Source organism: Aegilops tauschii, chromosome 6, assembly GCF_002575655.3.
Source record: "Aegilops tauschii subsp. strangulata cultivar AL8/78 chromosome 6, Aet v6.0, whole genome shotgun sequence".
NCBI lineage: Eukaryota > Viridiplantae > Streptophyta > Magnoliopsida > Poales > Poaceae > Aegilops > Aegilops tauschii.
The window spans coordinates 299,919,877-299,946,910 of NC_053040.3; the positions used below are offsets into that span (position 1 = coordinate 299,919,877).

The following is a 27,034-nucleotide window of genomic DNA, read 5'->3' on the forward strand; positions in this document are numbered from 1 at the left end:
CTTTCGATCGATCTATCTAAGAGTTCAGGCTAAAATAACACCATATGATACACATCAACCAACTCTAATGTCACCTAGATACTCCAATGTCACCGCGAGTATCCGTGAGTTGATTATATGATATGCATCAAACAATTTTAGATTCATAATACTCAATCCAACACAAAGAACCTCAAAGAGTGCCCCAAGATTTCTACCAGAGAAACAAAGATGAGAACGTGCATCAACCCCTATGCATAGATTACCCCAATGTCACCTCGGGAATCCACGAGTTGAGTGCCAAAACATATATCAAGTGAACCAATATGATACCCCATTGTCACCACGGGTATTCATAGCAAGACATACATAAAGTGCTCTCAAATCCATAAAAGTATTCAATCCGATAATAATGAAATCTCAAAGGGAAAACTCAATTCATCACAACAAGATAGAGAGGGAGAAACACCATATGATCCAACTATATTAACAAAGCTCGCGATACATCAAGATCGTGAAAAATCAAGAACACGAGAGAGAGATTAAACACATAGCTATTGGTACAAACCCTCAGCCCCGAGGGTGGACTACTCCCTCCTCATCATGGTGGCCGCTGGGATGATGAAGATGGCCTCCAGTGATGATTTTCCCCTCCGGCAGAGTGCCAGAACACAGTCTAGATTGGTTTTTCGTGGCTACAGAGGCTTGCGGCAGCGGAACTTCTGATCTAGGGTTATTTCTCGGGGTTTCTGTATTTATAGGATTTTTTGGCGTCGGTTTCACGCTGAGATGGGCCACGAGGGGCCAACCACCCACCAGCACACGGGCAAGGCCCCCGGCGCGCTGTGGTGGGTGGTGGCCACCTCCTTCACCATCTAGTCCCCCCATGAAGCTTCTAGTGCCTCTTTTGTTCCAAAAAAAACCGTCAAAAAGTTTCAGCTCATTTAGAGAACCTAGATTTCTGCACAAAAAACAACACCACGGTAGTTCTGCTGAAAACAGCGTCAATCCGGATTAGTTTCATTCGAATCATACCAAAACGATATAGAATTGTTGTAAACATGGCATGAATACTTCATAAATTATAGATACGTTTGAGACGTATCAGCAGGCGCCTTTGTTGGCGTGCAGGACGTTGTCATGTCCAGGGAGGTCGCGCGCAACCCCCGGGCCTACGCGATGGGGAAATTGGCATTGGTGGCGATGCAACGGGGTGCACCTCCGCCGATGGTGATCTCCAGTGTGAAGGAGCTCCTTCCTGACTCGCAACGCGCCCCCGGCCCGATGGGGTCCGCCAAGGGAGCGTGGCGCCACCCCGCGGGGAGCAACAGGTCCCGTCGGGTGGGTAATTCTGGTGCGCCCAAACACCCGAGCCACGAGCTCTCCCGGGAGGATGTGCCCGAGGCGACCGATCCTACTGGTTCCAGAGGGAATGCCCGCCAGCGCCCATGCACAGCCATACATGACACAGTAGAGGTCAGGGACCGTGTGCACCCATTGGGCGATGATCTCATCGCGCACCCCGATGCTACAGACGTTCAGGAAGAATGCCGCGACGACAGCTGCCTCAGGGCCATGGGTCCTGCCGTGCATCTGCCAGAAGTGATGGATGCAGTCCTTGAGCTGCTCCGCTGATCTTGACGTCCTTTGATCTCCCGGAAGCAACACGTCCATCGCGGGGCGTCCTCTGCGTCTGAGTACGGTTGAAGGAGGCAACACATCGACACAGTGCAGCTTAGTGGTGCCTTGCCCGGGTCGGTGGACGCGTCGGTACACCATGGCCTGGGGCAGCCTGCCCTGCGCCATCTTCGCTTGAAGTCGAAGGAGCGGTCGGTGAACAAGGAGTCGGCATCGAGGGTGATGTCAAAGAGGGAAGGTGTTTGGGAGGGCAAGTGAGCCAGATCAAGGAAACGAGAACGCCATATCCCCCTACCTGGGGCGCCAAATGTCGATGTCTAGGAACCAGACATTGGGTTGTTAGCTACAACCTTTGAGAGTTCATCAGGGACTGAACGCGTCAAGTTCCTAAGTCATCGATCGCCAGAGATGAGAGGAGAATATACAAGAGCACACCGGAGCTATCCAGGTTCAGGCCACTATGTAGGTGTAATACCCTACTCCAGCTCTAGAATGATATTGTTGTGTAGAGAGCTAAAATATGTGTTCTTTGTTGTGAATCTGAGTCGACCTCCTAGGTTGAGGTCTTCCCCTATTTATACTGCCTCGGGGTCTCACCCTTGTTGTCAGAGTCTCCCATTGGCTTGGTATAAACAAAGGAAATGATGGAGTTGTTTGTACTGGCATGACGCGGCCGATCGAGGCATGCCCGTCCGTATAGAGTGGGTGGTTGCCGAACACTGCTCCTGTAGTCGTGTGCGGAGCAGGTGAATCTCCAGCGATCATTGTTGATGACCTCGGGGAACGAGGCGCCTTGCTGGAGCCCATGCGCCAAGGACGGGTCCTATGCGTCCCATCCCAGCCGCTGACGCTAGAAGTAGTGAGGAGGGATGCAGCGCATTCACCGCTTATGACAAACGGACTCCCTGCTCCCTTTGCGGGGATGGGTCACGTTGGGCAGACCACCTTGTGGGAGGCTCCCGGAGGCACTTCCCGGAGCTAGGAAGCCCACAGAGTACTTTGGACTGTACCTTGGACGCCCATACTTCGGATTCGAAGAGAGGTCAAACCCTCCATCGTGCCGCTTGGGATGGGGTCGCATGCTGGGGGCCACCGCTAAGTCCTCGGCCCGCAGGTCCAAGGTACCCTGGTTCTCATTGGGGCGACAATGTAGCTTGAACCACAATGCATTTCATCATGAAATTTTAGGAGGTATAGTATATATCCCTAGGTTCATGTGTAATTGTTTTAAGAATTTTTTGAAACTTCAAAATATGGAATTCATATTTTTTGAAATTCCATGCTCCATGGAGAAAGGATCCAAAAGCAATTTCCCGGTCCCAGTCTCGATCACCAGTGCAAACGTCACACCATGCAACTGCGACTATTACATCCATTCCAAACAACCATGTTTTTTTAGACAAACTCACCAAGTTTTATTCAAATCATAATGTTTACAGGTATAAAGAGCAAGTCATCCGGTTGCCCAAACCAAACATGGCGGCCAAAACAAAGTGATAATGCATGCTTAGCGAGATTGTGAGCCTCGGTGTTCGGGCTCCTAAATTCATGGACTATGTTACAAGCAGTAAAACTAGTACTCCGTCCGGGAATAGTTGTCCTCTGCTTAGTTCATTTACAATTTTGCAAAAAAAAAACCTTCTAGCTTCAAATATCTTGCTAATCAGACCCCGCTGCTTCTTCCTCCTTTCTCCGTCGCCGGCGTGCACCGTGGTCGCCCGCGCCACCGTCGGCACCCACCATAGGGCCGAGCGCATGACGACGGCCAGGGCCTGCGCCACCTCTGTGAACCACCGCCGCCCCTGCCCACCTGCGCCGCGCCGTCCGCCTGCTCCTCTGCGTCGTGCCGTGCCGTCCACTTGATCCTCCGCGGCGACCACCTCGACGGGCGGCGGCTCCACTGCTGAAGGGCGCTGCTCCGCCGCCATCCTCTCCTGCCGTGATCCCTCCCGCCGCCCAGGGCTGCGTCGCTATCCCCTCCCATCGCCCAGGGCTGCCCTGCCAGGGCCTGCGTCGGCGCCACATAGGACCTGTGCGCGCCTGGGTCTCGAGCGCCTGGACCTGGAGTTCCAGGCGGGCCTGGAACTGGAGCTCCAGGCGGGCCTGGAACTCAAGCTCATCCTCAACCTCGAGCTTCTTCTGCTGCTCGTCTGCAAGTTGCTACTCCTCGGCGGGCCTGCTCGTGCTGCTGCCCGGAGCTCCCCTGCTCGTGCTTCTGCCGGTGAGAAGAACCCGAGCTCCAATTTCTGTACATTGCGCTTGTTCATTAATTTGAAACACAATGTATCATCTACTCTGCAGAAATGTTGTAAAAAAGTAAACTGAATGTGTTCACCTCCAATGTCAAAGAAGTTAACTAAATGTTCTTGGTCTGGATAAACATGTTCTTCAGTTAACTGGACAAGACTAAATCAAACTGAATGTTCTAGACTGAGTAGAAAAAATTGGACAAGAAGCAGTAGGTGTACTCGAAATTCTAGACTAAATCAAAGTGAATGTTATAGACTGAGTAGAAAAAATTGGACAAGAAGCAGTAGGTGTACTCGAAATTCTAGACTAAACCAAACTGAACAAAAAGCAAATTACACATGAAGCAGTTGGTGTACTCAAAAATTCAATGTCCAGTTTACTCCAAAATTTAGCACTGAATTGCAGTACATCAAATTGTAGTAGAAAAAATAATGGAGGAAATTACTCCATCTTGTGTACTCCAAAATTGCAGTAGAAAAAAATTGAGTGAAAACTCCACTGTGTAGAATAATACTCCACTGTTTGTTTCAGTGTCCAGTTTACTCCAAAATTCAGCACTGTAATTTGTCAAGATGAAGTACTGGAGTAGATCAGTTTGTAGTGAATAGGAGATGCTAAATGTTAAATGGAGATAAGCATGACATCAACAGCTTTACCAAAAAAAATGAGCATGGCATCTATAGGTTACAAAAAATTGTTGTTGTTTAGTTAATGTCAGGTTCATTGTCAGGTTTAAAATAAACACCAAATGTTAATGTCAGGTTCATCTTACTCTAAATTGATGCATTCCGTGTGTAGATCATCCAATAGGTGTTCAGTGTTGAAGAAAAGTGAAAACTGAAACGTACTCCAATGTTATTTCTTGCAAAAACTGAAAACATTCAGTACTCCAGTGTTGAAGAAATTCAGGAGTATTTCTTGTTATAGTGAGCTCTGTTTTGTGCTCCAGGAGTAGTTTGATGTTGATCATAGTCTTACTTTTCAGTGAGCTCTGTTTTGTGCAAATAGTGTCATGGTGTGCTACTGAAAACTATTAAAAAGACCAATCCAAATAAAAATGGAGATGATCTAATAGGTCATTGCTCATGATGTGTCCAGTAATCATGTGTCCACTGACTTTTTTGCTTTGCTTTGCATTGGGGGCATATTCTTTAGTCAATAGCAACCTATCAATTTCTACCAATAACCTGTCAATTTCTGTCAGGTTTTGATCTACCAATAACTTTTTGTAGAGTAATTTGACAATAGCAACAATTTTGAATTAAGTTAGATTTACTGAACATGAAACTTCACTGAAAATATGACTGCCCTGATGTCTAGAACACTTTACTTGAAATTATTTGAAGTAAGTTAGATTTTTCTTGCTTTACTTGAATAGGAGGGCCATCATGTTCCTCTAGTTACCAAAATGAACAAGGAGTACTTTTAATCTCTACTTTTCCATTTCTTGGTTTCTTTGCTTTTTGTCTAGGATTCTTCATGGTTTTCTTGTTATGATTATATGCTAACCATTCATACTGTGTATACTCTTGTTATGAGATCAGACAGGAGCACACAACTATGGATTTGAACTAGATCCCGGAAGAGGAGGATGAAGCTCAACAAGAAGAACAAGCTCAGCAAGGTGGCACTATTGATTTGAACTTGATCCCAGAAGAGGAGGATGAAGACATTGAATTGAATTGGTTTTCTGAAGAGGAAGAAGCTCAAGAGGCACAAGAAGATGCATTAGTGGAAGAAGCTCAAGAGGCACAAGAAGATGCAGAAGTGCAAGAAGCTCAAGAGGCAAAAGAAGATGCAGAAGTGCAAGAAGCTCAAGAAGCTGATGCACATGGCAATCCAAGAGGGAAAGACCTGACAGACAAGGAGAGACATGGTGTTTACTTTGCTCTACGAGTAATCGAGCTTAGAGATGGACAGGTTCACCTGTATGACAGGGTTCTCATTGCGACTATGCTGAATGTTCACCTGCGAACAGTTACAAGAATATGCAATCTAGCCAAACGACAACTTACAGCATGCCAAGAAGTTGATGTTTCAAGCAAGAAGAACAAGAGTGGTAGGAAGAGGAAAGAACTAGATCTGTCGAGAACAGCCACAATCCCTTTGAACAAAAGAAGAACAATCCGTCCTCTAGCAAGGTGTTTAGGTGTGCCCCGATCAACCCTACATGACAGATTTCAGTTGCAAGAGTTGAAACGCATCACGAGCACCATCAAACCCACCCTCAAGCCACAGAACAAGACAGCGAGACTAAAGTTCTGCCTATCCATGATGGATGAAAGATGGATATCAAGTCCTTGGCCTAGTTTCAAACCAATGACAAATATGGTCCACATCGATGAGAAATGGTATGACATGACCCGAGTGAAGAGTAGCTACTACGTACTACTTGGAGAAGAAGAACCAAATCGAACTATGCACAAACTCATAGTATTGGGAAGGTAATGTTTCTAACAGCTGTGGCCAAACCTCGCTACAATGAAGATGGGGAGATGACATTTGATGGGAAGATTAAAATTAGTGAACATATACTATCAAGTCATGTCAATGCTTGAAAATTTGTCCAAAATTCAAAGACTGGTCATTCCAAGTCAAAACTGTCTCAAATTTGTGATCTATAACTTAAACTGAGAGCAGTACAAATTTTTGCTCTGATTCACTTTTAGTCTAAAAAAAGACATGGCACAAGGTCCTTGTAAGCAAGCCATGCACTGGGATGATGATTTGCTTGGCCATCTCATGGGGAAGTATATACAGGGAGAATAAATATGGGTCTTGCTACTGGACTGATTGCATCAAGAGCAATTGGTCCAGATTTTGGAAAAATGTTGAAATTGTTGAAATGCTATACAACAGTCACAACTCAGAAATTATGTTATGATTCAGTTGGCAACAGGTTTTCAATAGCCATTTCAGCACAGGTAGGGCCTCATATTCAGGTGTAAGTATTGTGTATGCATTAGAAAGTGAATAAGGATACTGAAAATAGAACATTACAGAGAACATTTACACTGAAAATAGAACATTTACACTGAAATAGGACCCCCAAGAAACTGTATTCAGTGATCTTTCTAAACAAGCTACAGAACATTGATACGTCTCCAACGTATCTATAATTTTTTATTGTTCCATGCTATAATATATTCTGTTTTGGACGTTATTGGGCTTTATTATACACTTTTATATTATTTTTGGGACTAACCTATTAACCGGAGGCCCAGCCTAGAATTGTTGTTTTTTTGCCTATTTCAGAGTCTCGCAGAAAAAGAATATCAAACGGAGTCCAAACGGAATGAAACATTCGGGAACGTGATTTTCGGAACGAACATGATCCAGAGGACTTGGCCCCTACTTTAACCAGGAAGCCACGAGGTAGGGGGGCACGCCTACCCCCTGGGCGCGCCCTCCACCCTCGTGGGCCCCACGTTGCCCCACCGACGTACTCCTTCCTCCTATATATACCTACGTACCCCCAAACTACCAGATACAGAGCCAAAAACCTAATTCCACCGCCGCAACCTTCTGTACCCGTGAGATCCCATCTTGGGCCTGTTCCGGAGCTCCGCCGGAGGGGGCATCGATCACGGAGAGCTTCTACATCAACACCATAGCCTCTCCGATGATGTGTGAGTAGTTTACCTCAGACCTTCGGGTCCATAGTTATTAGCTAGATGGCTTCTTCTCTCTCTTTGGATCTCAATACAATGTTCTCCCCCTCTCTCGTGGAGATCTATTCGATGCAATCTTCTTTTGCGGTGTGTTTGTTGAGACCGATGAATTGTGGGTTTATGATCAAGTTTATCTATGAACAATATTTGAATCTTCTCTGAATTCTTTTATGTATGATTGGTTATCTTTGCAAGTCTCTTAGAATTATCAGTTTGGTTTGGCCTACTAGATTGATCTTTCTTGCAATGGGAGAAGTGCTTAGCTTTGGGTTCAATCTTGCGGTGCCCTTTCCCAGTGACAGTAGGGGCAGCAAGGCACGTATTGTATTGTTGCCATCGAGGATAACAAAATGGGGTTTATATCATATTGCATGAGTTTATCCCTCTACGTCATGTCATCTTGCTTAAAGCGTTACTCTGTTCTTATTAACTTAATACTCTAGATGCATGCTGGATAGCGGTCGATGCGTGGAGTAATAGTAGTAGATGCAGGCAGGAGTCGGTCTACTTGTCTCAGACGTGATGCCTATATACATGATCATACCTAGATATTCTCATAACTATGCTCAATTCTGTCAATTGCTCAACAGTAATTTGTTCACCCACCGTAAAATACTTATGCTCTTGAGAGAAGCCACTAGTAAAACTTATGGCCCCCGGGTCTATTTTCCATCATATTAATCTTCCAACGACAAGCTATTTCCATTGCCGCTTTTATTTTACTTTCTTTACTTTGCATCTTTATCACAAAAATACCAAAAATATTATCTTATCATATCTATCAGATCTCACTCTCGTAAGTGACCGTGTAGGGATTGACAACCCCTTATCGCGTTAGTTGCGAGGATTTATTTGTTTGTGTAGGTGTGAGGGACTCGTGCGTGGCCTCCTACTGGATTGATACCTTGGTTCTCAAAAACTGAGGGAAATACTTATGCTACTTTGCTGCATCACCCTTTCCTCTTCAAGGGAAAACCAACGCAGTGCTCAAGAGGTAGCAAGAAGGATTTCTGGCGCCGTTGCTGGGGAGTCTACGCAAAAGTCAACATACCAAGTACCCATCACAAACCCTTATCTCCCGCATTACATTATTTGCCATTTGCATCTCGTTTTCCTCTCCCCCACTTCACCCTTGCCGTTTTATTCGCCCTCTCTCTCTTTTCCGTTTGCCTCTTTTTGCCCGTCTCTTGTTTGCTCGTCTGTTGGATTGCTTGCTTGTCACGATGGCTCAAGATAACACCAAATTGTGTGACTTTACCAATACCAACAACAATGATTTCCTTAGCACTCCGATTGCTCCTCTTACCGATACTGAATCTTGTGAAATCAATGCTGCTTTGTTGAATCTTGTCATGAAAGATCAATTCGCCGGCCTTCCTAGTGAAGATGTCGCTACCCATCTAAATAGCTTCGTTGATTTGTGTGATATGCAAAAGAAGAAAGATGTGGATAATGATATTGTTAAATTGAAGCTATTTCCTTTTTCACTTAGAGATCATGCTAAAGCTTGGTTTTCGTCTTTGCCTAAAAATAGTATTGATTCTTGGAATAAGTACAAAGATGCTTTTATCTCTAAGTATTTTCCTCCCGCTAAGATTATCTCTCTTAGAAACGATATTATAAATTTTAAGCAACTTGATCATGAACATGTTTCACAAGCTTGGGAGAGGATGAAATTAATGATACGTAATTGCCCTACGCATGGTTTGAATTTGTGGATGATTATACAAAAAATTTATGCCGGATTGAATTTTGCTTCTAGAAATCTTTTAGATTCGGCCGCGGGAGGCACTTTTATGGAAATCACTTTAGGAGAAGCTACTAAACTCCTAGATAATATTATGGTTAATTACTCTCAATGGCACACTGAAAGATCTACTAATAAAAAAGTGCATGCGATAGAAGAAATTAATGTTTTGAGTGGAAAGATGGATGAACTTATGAAATTATTTGCTACTAAGAGTGTTTCTTCTGATCCTAATGATATGCCTTTGTCTACTTTGATTGAGAATAATAATGAATCCATGGATGTGAATTTTGTTGGTAGGAATAATTTTGGTAACAACGCGTATAGAGGAAACTTTAATCCTAGGCCTTATCCTTTTAATTCCTCTAATAATTATGGTAATTCCTACAACAATTCTTATGTAAACTTTAATAAGATGCCTTCTGAATTTGAGACTAGTGTTAAGGAATTTATGAATTCGCAAAAGAATTTCAATGCTTTGCTTGAAGAGAAATTGCTTAAAGTTGATGAATTGCCTAGGAACGTTGATAGAATTTCTCTTGATGTTGATTCTTTAAAACTTAGATCTATTCCTCCTAAGCATGATATCAATGAGTCTCTCAAAGCCATGAGAATTTCCATTGATGAGTGCAAAGAAAGAACCGCTAGGATGCGTGCTAAGAAAGATTGCTTTATGAAAGCGTGTTCTTCTAGTTTCTATGAAAATAAAGATGAAGATCTAAAGGTTATTGATGTGTCCCCTATTAAATCTTTATTTTGCAATATGAATCTTGATAGTGATGGGACTAAATATGATCCACCTTTAACTAGAAGGCGTTCCAGAAATTCGGAGTTTTTAGATCTTGATGCTAAAATTGATAAAAGTGGGATTGAAGAGATCAAAACATTTGATATTAATGAACCCACTATTTTGGATTTCAAGGAATTTAATTATGATAATTTCTCTTTGATAGATTATATTTCCTTGTTGCAATCCGTGCTAAATTCTCCTCATGCTTATAGTCAAAATAAAGCTTTTACTAAACATATCGTTGATGCTTTGATGTAATCTTATGAAGAAAAACTTGAGTTGAAAGTTTCTATCCCTAGAAAACTTTATGATGAGTGGGAACCTACTATTAAAATTAAGATTAAATATCATGAATGCTATGCTTTGTTTGATTTGGGTGCTAGTGTTTCCACGATTCCAAAAACTTTGTGCGATTTGCTAGGTTTCCGTGATTTTGATGATTGCTCTTTAAACTTGCACCTTGCGGATTCCACTATTAAGAAACCTATGGGAAGAATTAATGATGTTCTTATTGTTGCAAATAGGAACTATGTGCCCGTAGATTTTATTGTTCTTGATATAGATTGCAATCCTTCATGTCCTATTATTCTTGGTAGACCTTTCCTTAGAACGATTGGTGCAATTATTGATATGAAGGAAGGGAATATTAGATTCCAATTTCCATTAAATAAAGGCATGGAACACTTCCCTAGAAAGAAAATAAAATACCATATGAATCTATCATGAGAGCCACTTATGGATTGCCTACCAAAGATGGCAATACCTAGATCTATCATTGATTTTATGCCTAGCTAGGGGCGTTAAACGATAGCGCTTGTTGGGAGGCAACCCAATTTTATTTTTAGTTTTTTGCTTTTTGCTTCTGTTTAGGAATAAATATTTGTTCTAGCCTCTGGTTAGATTTGTTTTTATGTTTTAATTAGTGTTTGTGCCAAGTTAAACCTATAGGATCTTCTTGGATGATAGTTATTTGATCTTGCAGAAAATTCCAGAAACTTTCTGTTCATGAAAATAATTGTTAAAAATCACCAGAATGTGATAAAATATTGATTCCAATTGTTGCTAATCAATAAACAAATTTTCTAGGTCGTCCTATTTTGGCTGATTTTTTGGAGTTCCAGAAGTTTGCGTTAGTTACAGATTACTACAGACTGTTCTGTTTTTGACAGATTCTGTTTTTCGTGTATTGCTTGCTTATTTTGATGAATCTATGGCTAGTAAAATAGTTTATGAATCATAGAGAAGTTGGAATACAGTAGGTTTAACACCAATATAAATAAAGAATGAGTTCATTACAGTACCTTGTAGTGATCTTTTGTTTTCTTTCGCTAACGGAGCTCACGAGATTTTCTGTTAAGTTTTGTGTTGTGAAGCTTTCAAGTTTTGGGTAAAAGATATGATGGATTATGGAACAAGGAGTGGCAAGAGCCTAAGCTTGGGGATGCCCATGGCACCCCCTAGATAATCTAAGGACACCTAAAAGCCAAAGCTTGGGGATGCCCCGGAAGGCATCCCCTCTTTCGTCTACTTCCATCGGTAACTTTACTTGGAACTATATTTTTATTCACCACATGATATGTGTTTTGCTTGGAGCGTCTTGTATTATTTGAGTCTTTGCTTTTTAGTTTACCACAATCATCTTTTCCGTACACACCTTTTGAGAGAGACACACATGATTCGGAAATTATTAGAATACTCTATGTGCTTCACTTATATCTTTTGAGTTATATAGTTTTTGCTCTAGTACTTCACTTATATCTTTTAGAGCACGGTGGTGGTTTGGTTTTATAGAAACTATTGATCTCCCATGCTTCACTTAGATTATTTTTAGAGTCTTAAATAGCATGGTAATTTGCTTAAATAATCCTAATAGGCTAGGTATTCAAGATTAGTAAAAACTTTCTTATGAGTGTGCTGAATACTAAGAGAAGTTTGATACTTGATGATTGTTTTGAGACATGGAGGTAGTGATATCAAAGTTGTGCTAGTTGAGTAGTTGTGAATTTGAGAAATACTTGTGTTGAAGTTTGCAAGTCCCGTAGCATGCACGTATGGTAAACGTTATGTAACAAATTTGAAACATGAGGTGTTCTTTGATTGTCCTCCTTATGAGTGGCGGTCGGGGACGAGCGATGGCCTTTTTCCTACCAATCTATCCCCCTAGGAGCATGCGCGTAGTGCTTGGTTTTTGATGACTTGTAGATTTTTGCAATAAGTATGTGAGTTCTTTATGACTAATGTTGAGTCCATGGATTATACGCACTCTCACCTTTCCATCATTGCGAGCCTCTTCGGTACCGTGCATTGCCCTTTCTCACATTGAGAGTTGGTGCAAACTTCGCCGGTGCATCCAAACCCCGTGATATGATACGCTCTTTCACACATAAACCTCCTTATATCTTCCTCAAAACAGCCACAATACCTACCTATTATGGCATTTCCATAGCCATTCCGAGATATATTGCCATGCAACTTTCCACCGTTCCGTTTATCATGACACGTTCATCATTGTCATATTGCTTTGCATGATAGTTGACATAGTATTTGTGGCAAAGCCACCATTCATAATTTTCATACATGTCACTCTTGGTTCATTGCATATCCCGGTACACCGCCGGAGGCATTCATATAGAGTCATACTTTGTTCTAAGTATCGAGTTGTAATAATTGAGTTGTAAATAAATAGAAGTGCGATGATCATCATTTTCTAGAGCATTGTCCCAAGTGAGGAATAAAAAGAGAGAGAGAGAGAGAGAGAGAGGCCCAAAAAATGAGAGAAAAAGAGAGAAGGGACAATGTTACTATCCTTTTACCACACTTGTGCTTCAAAGTAGCACCATAATCTTCATGATAGAAAGTCTCTTGTTTTGTCATTTTCATATACTAGTGGGAATTTTTCATTATAGAACTTGGCTTGTATATTCCAACAATGGGCCTCCTCAAGTGCCCTAGGTCTTCGTGAGCAAGCAAGTTGGATGCACACCCACTTAGTTTCTTTTGTTGGGCTTTCATATATTTATAGCTCTAGTGCATCCGTTGCATGGCAATCCCTACTCCTTGCATTAACATCAATCGATGGGCATCTCCAAGCTCATTGATTAGCCTCGTTGATGTGAGACTTTCTCCTTTTTTGTCTTATCCACATAACCCCCATCATTATATTCTATTCCACCCATAGTGCTATATCCATGGCTCACGCTCATGTATTGCGTGAAAGTTGAAAAAGTTTGAGATTACTAAAGTATGAAACAATTGCTTGGCTTGTCATTGGGGTTGTGCATGATGAGAGCATTCTTGTGTGACGAAAATGAGCATGACTAAACTATATGATTTTGTAGGGATGAACTTTCTTTGGCCTTGTTATTTTGAGAGGACATAATTGCTTAGTTAGAATGCTTGAAGTATTATTATTTTTATGTCAATATTGAAATTTTATCTTGAATCTTTCGGATCTGAATATTCATACCACAATTAAGAAAAATTATGCCAAGTAGCATTCCACATCAAAAATTCTGTTCTTATCATTTACCTACTCGAGGACGAGCAGGAATTAAGCTTGGGGATGCTTGATACGTCTCCAACGTATCTATAATTTTTGATTGTTCCATGCTATAATATATTCTGTTTTGGACGTTATTGGGCTTTATTATACACTTTTATATTATTTTTGGGACTAACCTATTAACCGGAGGCCCAGCCCAGAATTGTTGTTTTTTGCCTATTTCAGAGTTTCGCAGAAAAAGAATATCAAACAGAGTCCAAACGGAATGAAACCTTCGGGAACGTGATTTTCGGAACGAACATGATCCAGAGGACTTGGACCCTACGTTAAGACTTCAACCAGGAAGCCACGAGGTAGGGGGACGCGCCTATCCCCCCGGGGCGCACCCTCCACCCTCGTGGGCCCCACGTTGCTCCACCGACGTACTCCTTCCTCCTATATATACCTACGTACCCCCAAACTACCAGATACGGAGCCAAAAACCTAATTCCACCGCCGCAACCTTCTGTACCCGTGAGATCCCATCTTGGGGCCTGTTCCGGAGCTCCGCCGGAGAGGGCATCGATCACGGAGGGCTTCTACATCAACACCATAGCCTCTCCGATGATGTGTGAGTAGTTTACCTCAGACCTTCGGGTCCATAGTTATTAGCTAGATGGCTTCTTCTCTCTCTTTGGATCTCAATACAGTGTTCTCCCCCTCTCTCGTGGAGATCTATTCGATGTAATCTTCTTTTGCGGTGTGTGTGTTGAGACCAATGAATTGTGGGTTTATGATCAAGTTTATCTATGAACAATATTTGAATCTTCTCTGAATTCTTTTATGTATGATTGGTTATCTTTGCAAGTCTCTTAGAATTATCAGTTTGGTTTGGCCTACTAGATTGATCTTTCTTGCAATGGGAGAAGTGCTTAGCTTTGGGTTCAATCTTGCGGTGTCCTTTCCCAGTGACAGCAGGGGCAGCAAGGCACGTATTGTATTGTTGCCATCGAGGATAACAAGATGGGGTTTATATCATATTGCATGAGTTTATCCCTCTACATCATGTCATCTTGCTTAAAGCGTTACTCTGTTCTTATGAACTTAATACTCTAGATGCATGCTGGATAGCGGTCGATGTGTGGAGTAATAGTAGTAGATGCAGGCAGGAGTCGGTCTACTTGTCTCGAACGTGATGCCTATATACATGATCATACCTAGATATTCTCATAACTATGCTCAATTCTGTCAATTGCTCAACAGTAATTTGTTCACCCACCGTAAAATACGTATGCTCTTGAGAGAAGCCACTAGTGAAACCTATGGCCCCCGGGTCTATTTTCCATCATATTAATCTTCCAACAACAAGCTATTTCCATTGCCGCTTTATTTTACTTTTTTACTTTGCATCTTTATCACAAAAATACCAAAAATATTATCTTATCATATCTATCAGATCTCACTCTCGTAAGTGACCGTGTAGGGATTGACAACCCCTTAGTGCGTTGGTTGCGAGGATTTATTTGTTTGTGTAGGTGCGAGGGACTCGTGCGTGGCCTCCTACTGGATTGATACCTTGGTTCTCAAAAACTGAGGGAAATACTTACGCTACTTTGCTGCATCACCCTTTCCTCTTCAAGGGAAAACCAACGCAGTGCTCAAGAGGTAGCAAACATACAATGTATTCAAACTTGTTGCCATTTAAGCAAGGTTTTTTAAGAAAACTGATTAGGACCCCCAAAAAACTTGCTACATTTCAATCAGACCAAATGTTCACTTAATTTTATGAGTTAATTGAATTTACATTTAATTCAGTTAACCAAAATTACACTGAATTTTACTGTCAATTAAAATTCAGTGAGTACATGTCACAAGAAAAGAGGAGCCATATCAATCCAATCTTGGTGCTGCTGCTATGTGAAAGTGCTAGCTATCGACTAGAGGGGGGGTGAATAGGCGATTTTTATGAAAGTCTTCAAAACACGGGGGCTTTGAAAACAAACAGTAGAAATAAACCAATTGATATGCAGCAGAAGGTAGACTACCCTAGACAAGCCATAGTCAAGTAAGCGATAAAGTGAAAGCACGAAGACTATTAGCAGCTAGGTAGAATGGATCAGGATGGAAGATAGTATGAAGCCAAACAATCACAGTCTTCACATAGTGAAGTCAATCATATCATGCAAGTAGGCAATGACTTCACGAAGACAACCTGTAAGTAAAGAGAGGTATGAGATAGAACCAGTTGCTTGTAGACGACAAGGATTTGTTGGACCTATTCCTGTTGCTGTGACAACTGTACGCCTGGTTAGGGAGGCAGAGATTTAACTCAGAAGACCGCGTCTTCACCTTATTCCCCTTGATCTAAGAACACTTAGTCCTCGCCCAATCACTCCGGTAAGTCTTCAAGGTAGACTTCCAAACCTTCATAGACTTCGTTCACCGGCAATCCACAATGACTCTTGGATGCTCAGAACGCGACGCCTAACCAGCTGGAGGATTCACAGTCCTCAAGTGTAACAAGTGTTCAGATCACGCGGACAGAAAGACTTCAGTGATGCCTAACACTCTTTGGCTCTGGGTGTTTTGGGCTTTGTCCTCGCAAGGATCTCTCTCTCTCTCAAATGCTTCGGAGGTGGGTTGCTCTCAAACGACAAAAGTCGTGCACTAACTCTGAGCAGCCACCAATTTATGGTGTAGGGGTGGGCTATTTATAGCCAGGAGGCAACCCGACCTGATTTGTCCGAAATGACCCTGGTTCACTAAGGAACTGACACATGTCCAACGGTCAGATTTCAAACACACGCGGCAGCTTGACTTGGGCTACAAGTAAAGCTGACTTATCCAGCTCAGGATAAGATTTGCTCTCATTGTCTTCGCTCGAAGACATAGGATTTGGTTGAGCATCACTTCAGTCACTCCGACTTTGTTCACTTGGACCCCACTTAACAGTGCGGTGGTTCCTATGACTCAACAAAGAAGAAAAGGAAACTACGAAACAACTATGTCTTCGCACTCCATAGTCTTCACGTGAATGTTTTCTCAAGTCATAATCTTCGTTGTGAATATCTTCACAAACCACCATTGTCTTCAATGTCTTCACAAATTTTTAGGGGTCATCTCTGGTAGATAAACCGAATCAATATGGGACTACTACCTGTGTTATCCTGCAATTCTCACAAACACATTAGTCCCTCAACCAAGTTTTTCGTCAATACTCCAAAACCAACTAGGGGTGGCAGTAGATGCACTTACAATCTCCCCGTTTTTGGTGATTGATGACAAACTGGTTGAAATTTTCAACGGGGACAAAAGTATGTGAAAGTTTAAGGATTAAGGCATTGTCTTCATAAGTAGCAAAAGGCTCCCCCTGAAGATGTGCATATAAGTAGTTTGCTTTTGAATGCAAATGCACATGGCAGGTTTTACTTTGTGGAGATCCTCTTCAACTTATGAAGACAATTCATCATGCATATAAAGATATAACGAAGATAATGACATGCATAATGAAAAATGGACGTCTGCGGAATGACTTCATGCGGAATTTATCACCGCATCATAGAGTAGCAGAAAAAAGTAGTAGACAACCATCTATTTTAAGTGTTACAACCCAAAGAACCAAATGTATCAAAAGACGAGAGTTATAAACACTTGGCAAAATATAGCAACCACCCATAAGGACCTGCTTGAAGACTATCAACTCATATGCTTCTCCCCCTTTTGTCAGTAATGACCAAAAAGGTTTGAAGACATAGAGTATCTACTCGTTCCCATCCGGAGTAGATGAAGGTGCAGGGTCGACGCTGGAGTTCGGTGGTGCAGAAGGACCTGGTGCAGTGTCGAGATGCAGTGCAGCCATGGTCGGTGAAGTGGCGTCGTCTTCTTCATCGAAGACTCTTGCAACAACAGTTGCAGCCAAAGATGAATACTCAGAATCTTCTATTGATGGAGTGTGGCGCCATCTTGCATTGCGTGGAGGTCTGGAAATCAAATTTGAAGCCCTCAGTGAAGCCATCTTCGTGAAGATCTTCTTCAGGGCATAGTAAGGTGAGACTCTTCCAAGACCGCCGAGAGGCTTCATGGGCTACGAATGAGTTCTTGGTGGCCAAGTTTCTGATGTGATTGACGTCCACCAAGATACTCTGCATCTGACGCTTTAGCCAGTCATGGTGCTTGTCCTGCTTCTGATGTAAGGCCACTAGAATCTCTCGGTCATTGAGAACGCGAGATCGCTTCCGAGGCCTTTGGGCGATTGTACTAGCAGTGGCTTCAGTGTTGGCAAGATGTGGCTCACGCATATTCCCAGCTAGAGGATAAGCAATAGTGGCAGCATTGGGAACATGAATTCCTTCTATGGTTGCGTGAAGCTTTGACGATCAACATTATGAAGATATAGGGGCTCTTTGGCAGGCTCAGGGTAGATGGCTTCAACGGACAGATCAACCTCAGGCAGAAAAACAAGATGGTTGCGCGCTGAGGGCTGTTAGTCAACAGATGAATGGAGTTTTATCAGGCGCATCACCCATGGAGCATAAAACTTCAAGCCAAACAGATCAATCCCAGATGCAACAAGTTGTCTGATGAAGAAATCCTGGGAATTGAATCTGATGCCATTGACAATATAGAATACCAATGTCTTCATGGTTCCTTCAAGTTTGGCTTTAGAAGAATGTCCCTTGATTGGCCATGGAGTACGCCTCAGAATATGATACACTGTGCGGGGCAAGTACTCGAGGTCTTTGACGAAGAATTCCTTGGGATATTCAGCATCTTGAGGCAATGGCCTCATCATGCTGAGCATCTGGCTCATATTCGGCTCAGGCTTCTGAGTATACTCTGCAGTTCATTTCTGTGTAGCTGATAACCAGGCTCATAGAGCTCACCTGGAGTGGGCAGGGAAGACAGCTCGATGATGTCTTGAGCTTTGGCTTCATGGTGCACATCTCCTGTCATCCACTCAAGGATCCATGTCTTCGGATCCCTGTTGTAGCCACAAATGTGAAGTGTGGCATAGAACTACAGCAGAAGCTCTTCATTCTAGTGCTCTTTATCAGTTACGAATTGTAGCAGACCAGCATCCCTAAAGCAATCCAGTGCTTCTTCAAGACAAGGCAGCCCGACAATAGCTTCACAATCAAGACGCATGTGAGGAAAGATTCGCTCTTGATTGCATAAAATGCAGGAGTAATAGCTGCGCTGCTGATAGCTCCAGAAGCGATCAGATGAGATCTTTGGCTTCGTATATGGATTCTTGGCGCTGTCGAAGAATGTGTTGTGTGCCCTGAAGCTGGTCACGCTGAACAATCCTGGCGATGTGGCAGCACCTGGAAGCCTTGGCAGCCTGGGCTTTGGCTTCTGAACCTGAGGCCTCTGCTCAACATGGTAGTCGTACTGTGGTCCGGGAGCAGTTGGAGGAACCAAAACGGGCCATCTCACTATAACAAGCTGGTCGCAGTCATAGGCATGTTCAATGGTGTGAGGCCTTGGAGGTGGAACGACGGCTTCAGCATTCACAGTGGCTTCAGGTTGTACTTGAGCTTCAGGCACCACATTAGCTTCAGGCTCCACATTGTCTTCGGCCATGACAACGTCATTGGCATCAGTAGCATTGTTTGTGCCAGCCTCAGTGTTTTCAACCTCCGTTTCTTCAATAACAGGAGGGTCGGGCATAGTCGCATTCTCCTCGAGAATGACTGGATCAGCAGCAGGGGGTGTGGCAACTCTTTCTTCTTCTCTTGTTTCTTGATCTTCATCGACTGATGCGGCCGGAATGTCTTCAACGGCTTTAGCCTCAAACTCAAAGACATTCGCAGTAGGGGTGGCTTCAGGAAACACTTGACGTGCTACTGAGCTTTGTTGTGCTTCCCCTTCCGGAATGCTCGACATGGTGACCTGTGGCCTAGGGCCTTTGCGAAGCCTGCGGAAAGCGGGCGATGCTTGTGGTGATGGAGTGGTCTGCACCATGTAGTTGTCGTCGTCAAGCACCGGAGTGGTGACTTGAGGTGGTGGAGTTCTGGGTGTCTCATCATGAATGGGGGTGTCTTGTTGAGGGCGATCAACCCATAAATCATCCTGAGTGATTGGCGTCAAGGGACGACCAATGCTGATGAGTTCGATGTTCGTAAGAACTGGCGATGATACCAATTGCTGCTCGAGTTGAGGAAGGACTTCATCATCTTCAACATTGTCTTCATGACCAATGTCTTCAGCTGTGATGGGGTCAACAGCTAGAACTTCTTCATCTTCATGAGCCTATGTGGAAGCAGGCTTGTGGATCACAATGCGACGATCTTTGTTGGTGGTGGCTGGAAGAGCGACAGACATAGGTTCAACAATGAGGGGCTGAGAGGCCGCAGCGCGCTCTTTCTTGGAAGACTTTGTCTTCAGCTTCTTCTTGGATGGGGCATCATCAGAAGCATCCTTGTGCTTGCGTTTCCGGGCTTCGGCCTCTGCCGCCCTTGTCTTCTTTAGCTCAGAAGCTGTTGAGGTGACCTTAGGCTTTGAGCCTGTCATGCTGGCAGGGAAGACAATGCTTGGTTCTTCCGCCTTGATGCTTCAGCTTGGGCCACAACAGGCTTCTTCTTCTGTTTGGCAGCCATTCTGGGGTCGATGCCAGGACGCCCAAGAGCTTTGCGCTTTTCAGCTTCATTGTGGGCCTGGACGCATTTCTCCGCGAAGTATTTCATCCGCTCTCGTGAGCCTTTAGCTTCTTCACGCTTCTTAACAAATTGTTCCTTAAGATCATGCATCATCGTCTTGAAGATCTGCACATCAGCCACGCTGAGCTTGGCCATGTTCTTCTTGAAGTGAGCCTTCTCATAATCAATTTTGTTCTTCAGCTCGACAATCTGCTAAGCCAGAGCCAACTCATTAGCAATGGCTCCGTGGAAGGTGACGTTAATGTCAATAGGCAGCTGAAGATCATCGATGCTTATGCTCTGGTCATCAAACCATTCGTCGATGAAGTTGTTCAGAATGTCCACGTCAAAGAGGGGAAGACCGTTGAAGATCTCTGCCTCTTGCTTGCTCTTGATGAGCATCTAAAGAGCTTCATCACCAAGATCTTCATCGCTAGACAAATCAATGGTGCCATCCTCATTGCGCAGAACGGCAGCTGGGGTCAGTTCATGCCCAGAACTCTTCATGGGCTTCTTCGTCTTCTTGGACTTCTCAGTCTTCTTGGAGACACGGGATAAGTCTTCAGACTGCACACTGGGTTCAGGAGGTGCAGTGGCCAATGGCTTCACAGTTGAAGCTCTTGGTGCGGCAGAGGGCTTTGAAGCCTTGGTCTTCTTCTTCTTGTGCGGCTTTGGTTGAGCTGGCGCTTCTTCAGAGTCTGTGTCATCCGCAGATTGATCCACGGTGGCCCTCTGAACTACGATGTGAGAGAGGAGGCCATCAAAGTTGTCGAAGGGGCCAATGACATTGGGTTGGCATCGCGTGTGCCATCCTGTCTAGGAGCAGATGGACCAGGGTTGAAGTTGAGTCCCAGGTCCTTCTTGTTCTTCACAGCTGACTCTTTTGCAAACTGATAGTTGCGCTTGAAGAGATTGTCTTCACGACACCATAACATAGATGATGGGTCAGCATTCTCTGGCTTCGGTCCTCGGACCATGCATGGGTAGAAGCCTTGAGCAATAGCTTCAGACTTGGACTTGGGTTGCAGATTTCTGTACAGAATATCTCCCCATGGGCGCTTGATAGCATTCTTCTCTGCATATTCAGGGGTTACGAAGTTGTACTTGAACCATTCCTCTGCCCAATATCTTCGAATCCATTGGTTTCAAGTCTTGCGCTGGCCATAGCTTTCCTTAGGATCGGTTTTGTACATTTCAAATAGATCAGGAGGTAAATCCTTAGCTGTATCTCCACGATGCTGCCTGCCGCCTTTCCTAGCTGATTTCTCTGTTGCCATTATATTCAGGCTGAACGGCTTCAAGACAGTGAGTGGCTTCCTTTTGCTGGTCAGACAGGAACTGGCTTCAGGTGAGTGAATATGACGCTGTAAGAACTCTGCAAATGAATGCAGACTATGAGAACCAAGGGATTCTCCCACGGACATGTACCTGTGACAGCATTAGAGGTGCGAGGGAAGGGGAAGAGGTCATATGCATTCTCAGAAGATTTTGAAGATAAATCAGTTTGAAGACATTGACCTCATAGTGCGAAGACATTCACTTATTTGATGAGAGTTGGTTCCAGATTTGTACGAATCCATGAATAATTACAAGTGAGGAATCTAACTAGTTATGAAGCATAAGTGAATATACTTGGCATGATATGAGATGCAGCTAAAGGCATATCCAGATTTGGAAGTGAAGAAACCACTTTTGGTTGATGTGGATGGATTTGACGGATCAAAAAGGCAGTAAAAAGTAAGTTTTAATTACCGCGGACGAACTGCTAGACGAGGTGGAGAGAGAGGCCGAGCAGTTCAATCTTCCGCGCCCTAACTTGGCGGCGGAAGACACCTACGGCGGCGGTGGAGAGGACGAGGTCCGCAGCCGGCGTGAGGACGGCGTCGAAGAAGTCGCGGCAGTGAAGCGCTTTGTCTCCGGCGTCGACGCGAGCTAGCGGAGGCGCTAGGGTTTGTGCGAGGTGGAAGAAGAGATAATGACCGCGGTGAGTGCATATTTATAAGGAGAGGGACAGCACAGCGTAATTACGCAGGTGCCCCTGGCGGTTCATATCTGAAGGACACGTGGCATGCATGCAACTTATCGGAAGTTGTTCCACGTTCCCACGCACGCCTGGTTTGTCGGGTGGTCGTTCCGGCTTCTCCGGTGTTCAGGCAAAAGGATATGGCATTAAAACAGATTTAAGCTTTTGTCTCTTTGTCTTCTGCTGACAAGGATTCAGAGAAGACAATCGACAGGTTTCAATAGAATGCATATGATATAGATAAATAGGGTTTGAGGTAGAAGCACAGAAGGGGTTAGGGTCTGATCACATTCACTTAGATCAAGAAAAAAATCAAATATGAAGACATAGCTATAAGTGAATGTTGTATAGGACTGAACATGAATATATGTATATATCAGCATAAGACCAACTCAACATTGTGAAGATAAATATGAAGTCAAATCAATGTTGAAGACAAATCAAATGCGAATACTATGCAATTATGACGCCAATTGAAACACATGAAACAAGAATATGGTGGTGGCGTTACCCACCGCATAGGAAGTATTATACCCAGATACGACGCACAATTATCGTGGCGCTCCGAAGTCAAATTCCGCATTAATGTCTTCACACTTAGAGTGTATGTCTTCATTGATTGAAGATATACGTTACTTGTGTTGCACATCTAAGTCATCAACATGCATAAGCGTTAGGATGTGTGTCCAATTACAGGAGATTCGAGGATTCTAAGATATTTAGCTCACACCGCAACTTGCAAAACCTTTTCTCATCCAAGGGCTTTGTGAAGATATCTGCCAATTGCTCTTCAGTGTTGACGTGAATGATATCAATATCTTCCTTCATGACATGATCTCTGAGAAAATGATGACGGATCTGAATGTGCTTTGTCTTCGAGTGCTGGACTGGGTTGTTGGCAATCTTAATGGCGCTTTCATTGTCGCAGTAAAGTGGCACTTGCTTCAGGTGGATGCCATAGTGCTTGAGAGTTTGCTTCATCCATAGAAGCTGAGCGCAGCAAGATCCAGCAGCAATGTATTCAGATTCAGCAGTGGAGAGAGATACACAATTCTGCTTCTTTGAAGACCAACAGACTAGAAATCATCCAAGAAAGTGACATGTGCCTGATGTGGACTTGCGATCGACCTTGTCACCAGCATAATCAGCATCTGAGAATCCAACTAGATCAAACTCTGAGCCCTTTGGATACCATAATCCTAGTGTTGGGGTGTAAGCCAAATATCAAAGAATTCGCTTCACTGCTAAGTGATGCGATTCCTTTGGTGCCGCTTGGAATCGGGCACACATGCAAATCCTGAGCATTGTATCTGGCCTAGATGCACATAAATAGAGTAAAGAGCCAATCTTGGAGTGGTATACCTTTTGATCGAACTCTTTACCATTGTCGTCGGCACCCAGTTGACCTTTGGTTGGCATTGGCGTCATGTACCCTTTGCAGTCTTGCATTTCAAACTTCTTCAAGCAATCTTTGAGGTATTTTTCTTGAGATATGAAAATGTCGTTGCTCTGCTGACGGATTTGAAGACCGAGGAAGAATTTCAGATCACCCATCATGGACATCTGATATTTCTCTTGCATCATGTGCCCAAACTCATCACTGTATCCCTTGTTAGTGCAGCCGAAGAGAATGTCATCCACATAGATCTGGCATACAAACGGTTCACCATCGTATGTCTTCGTGAAGAGAGTGGGATCCAGGGAACTAGGTTTGAAGCCTTTGCTCTTCATTAAGTCTTTAAGTGTTTCATACCAAGTGCGAGGGGCTTGTTTGAGGCCATACAGTGCCTTGTTGAGCTTGTATACCATGTCAGGATGTTTTGGGTCTTCAAAGCCAGGTGGTTGTGCAACATACACTTCTTCTTCAATCTTGTCATTGAGAAAAGCACTCTTCACATCCATTTGGTACAAGAGGATGTTGTTGTGACGCCCGGATAATCAAGCTACAGTAAACCTCTGCTAAAGGTGCCACGTCACCTCGGTTACTGTTGATAAACTCGAGTTAGTTCAAAAACGATTCAAGTTAAAATTTAAAATATAGGCCAACAATAAAAGTTTTCAAATAATGAAAACTAAACTAAAAACTAAAAACTAAATTGTTCAAAATTTAGAAAATAAATCATGGGTGATTGTGGTGGAGAAACCACATTTTGATAAAATGTTTAGATGCAAGAAATTAATTAAAACAGGGGCTAAACAATTACTTAAATGCTTTTAATTAGCAAACAAATATAAACCTATTTTATTAAAGTGTGAAACTTCCTGTGGCAGAGGGGTAATTTAAAACACTAATTTAAGTGTTGGTCTCATATTTTTATAAAACTAAAATCTACTAGTAATAAAATAAAACAGAAAAGAAAAATAAATAAAAGAAACTGGAAAAGAATAAAAATAAAAAGAGGAGAAACCCCCTGCCCTCGTGGGCCTCGTGGCCCAGCTGGCCATTCAGTCGGCCGGCCAGGCCTGCCCACACGGCCCACCCCACTCCCCCGGCCTACATACCCCCCCCCGAAACCCTAGGCCTCACCCACTCTCTCCCCGATCCCCTTCTCCTCCCCGTCTGGATCGGGCGCACGCCCCGCCCCCGACGCGGTCGCCCCCTCCCTCGCCCGGAGCCTCCGCCGGCGCACACCGTCGCCACCCCGATGCCACGCCCCATGCCCGTCGTCGCCCACTCCCCCCTCGATCTGGATCGAGATCGAGGGCTCGACCCACCGTCGTCGCCGTTGCCTCCTCATCCCCGCCGTCTAGCTCCTTGGCCGGATCGACCAAGGCCGCCCCTACACCGCGCCTCGACCCCGTCGCCGCTCGACACCGATCGCCGCCCGACGCTACCTCGCCGCAGCCCAGAGCTCCTCCGCCTCGTCCGTCGCCCCGTCCTCGTCTCCCCCTCGACGGCTCCACCGAGCCACGCCTACCCCCTACCCGCCAACGCCGGTGAGGGCCTCGCCCTCCCCTCTCCCACTGTCCCGCATGCGCCCCGGCACCGTCCTTCGCCGTGCCAACACGTGCTCGCCGCGCCTTCGATCGCGCCCAGCGACCCTCCTCCCGTGCGGCTCTCTGGACCTCGCCGCACACGCTCCCCATGAGCCCCCACCCGCGGCACGGCGCCCACATCGTGCGCGCCCGCAACCGCCCGCGCATGGTCGTCCCTGCCCGACCGCGCTCCGCGCTGCACCGGCCTCGTACGGCGCTCCCCTGCCCGCGGCTGTTTGCACCTCGCCGTGCCGAACCCCCTCCCCCCACGGTGGGCTGGCTGCGCCCGCGCCATGGCGCTGCTTGGCCGCCCCGCTGCCTGTTGCGGTGCTGCTGCCTCCGCCCGTTTCCGGTGGCCACTACCTCCCTGTCCGCCCCTGCCTTGCTTCCTCCCCGTGAGCGCGGCTCGCGCGCCCACCCATGGCCTCGTCAGGGCCCCGTGCCCCTTCCCCGCGTGCCCAGCCGTGGCGCTGGCCGACCTGTGCCACTGACCCAAGGAGCCCACGCCCCTGTACTATTTAGAACGTTTTTTTATATATAGAAAAAAAGCGAATAAAAAATGGATTTAAAAATAATAATAATAAAAAAATAAATAAAAAATAATAAATTTAATTAATTAATTAAGACAATTAATTAACTTATTTAATCATGTTAATATTAATTAATTAAAGTTAATTAATCCTAATGAATTAATCTAATTAACCTGTTAGTTTAACTAAACAGAATTAGTTTAATTAAACCCTAATTAACCTAAATAGAGAATGACAGGTGGGTCCCACTGGACCCACATGTCAGTTTGACTTAGTCAACCCCAGTTGACTGCTGATGTCAGCATGACATCATGCTGATGTCATAAATCCATTTTCGAATTAATTTAAATAATTAATTAAATTCCAGACATTAATAAAATCTTTAGAAAATCGTATCTTTTAATCCGTAACTCGGATTAAAATATTTTCAACATGAAAGTTGCTCAGAACGACGAGACGAATCCGGATACGCAGTCCGTTGTCCACCACACCTCCCTAACCTATCGAACTCGCAACTTTCCCCCTCCGGTCCGTCTGTTCGAAAACGCGAAACATCGGGAATACTTTCCCGGATGTTCCCCCCCTTCGCCGGTACCACCTACTGTCGCGTTAGGACACACCTAGCACCGCTCATTGTCATGTCACGCATCGTCATGTTTATGTTTGCATTGTATTTACTGTTTCTTCCCCCCTCTTCTCTCCGGTAGACTACGAGACCGACACTGCTGCTGCCCAGTTCGACTACGGAGTTGACGACCCCTCCTACTTGCCAGAGCAACCAGGCAAGCCCCCCCTTGATCACCAGATATCGCCTATTCTTCTCTATACTGCTTGCATTAGAGTAGTGTAGCATGTTACTGCTTTCCGATATCCTATCCTGATGCATAGCCTATCCTTGCTACTACTGTTGTTACCTTTACCTGCAATCCTACATGCTTAGTATAGGATGCTAGTGTTCCATCAGTGGCCCTACACTCTTGTCCGTCTGCCAGGCTATACTACTGGGTCGTGATCACTTTGGGAGGTGATCACGGGTATATACTATATACATTATATACATGACACATGTGGTGACTAAAGTCGGGTCGGCTCGAGGAGTACCCGCAAGTGATTCTGATGAGGGGGCTGAAAGGACAGGTGGCTCCACCCCGGTAGAGGTGGGCCTGGGTTCCTGACGGCCCCCGACTGTTACTTTGTGGCGGAGCGACAGGGCAGGTTGAGACCACCTAGGAGAGAGGTGGGCCTGGCCCTGGTCGGCGTTCGCAGATACATAACACGCTTAACGAGTTCTTGGTATTTGATCTGAGTCTA

At 44.5% G+C, this 27,034-nt stretch overlaps 1 long non-coding RNA gene across 1 annotated transcript; it reads left to right on the forward strand.

Annotated features, from left to right (window-relative positions):
• The first annotated feature begins 3,214 nt into the window (after positions 1-3,214).
• Positions 3,215-7,701, forward strand: LOC141025630 (uncharacterized). Its single transcript, XR_012187796.1, has 2 exons — positions 3,215-3,838; positions 5,412-7,701. It is a non-coding gene; the product is annotated as an uncharacterized lncRNA (long non-coding RNA).
• The last annotated feature ends 19,333 nt before the right edge of the window (positions 7,702-27,034 follow it).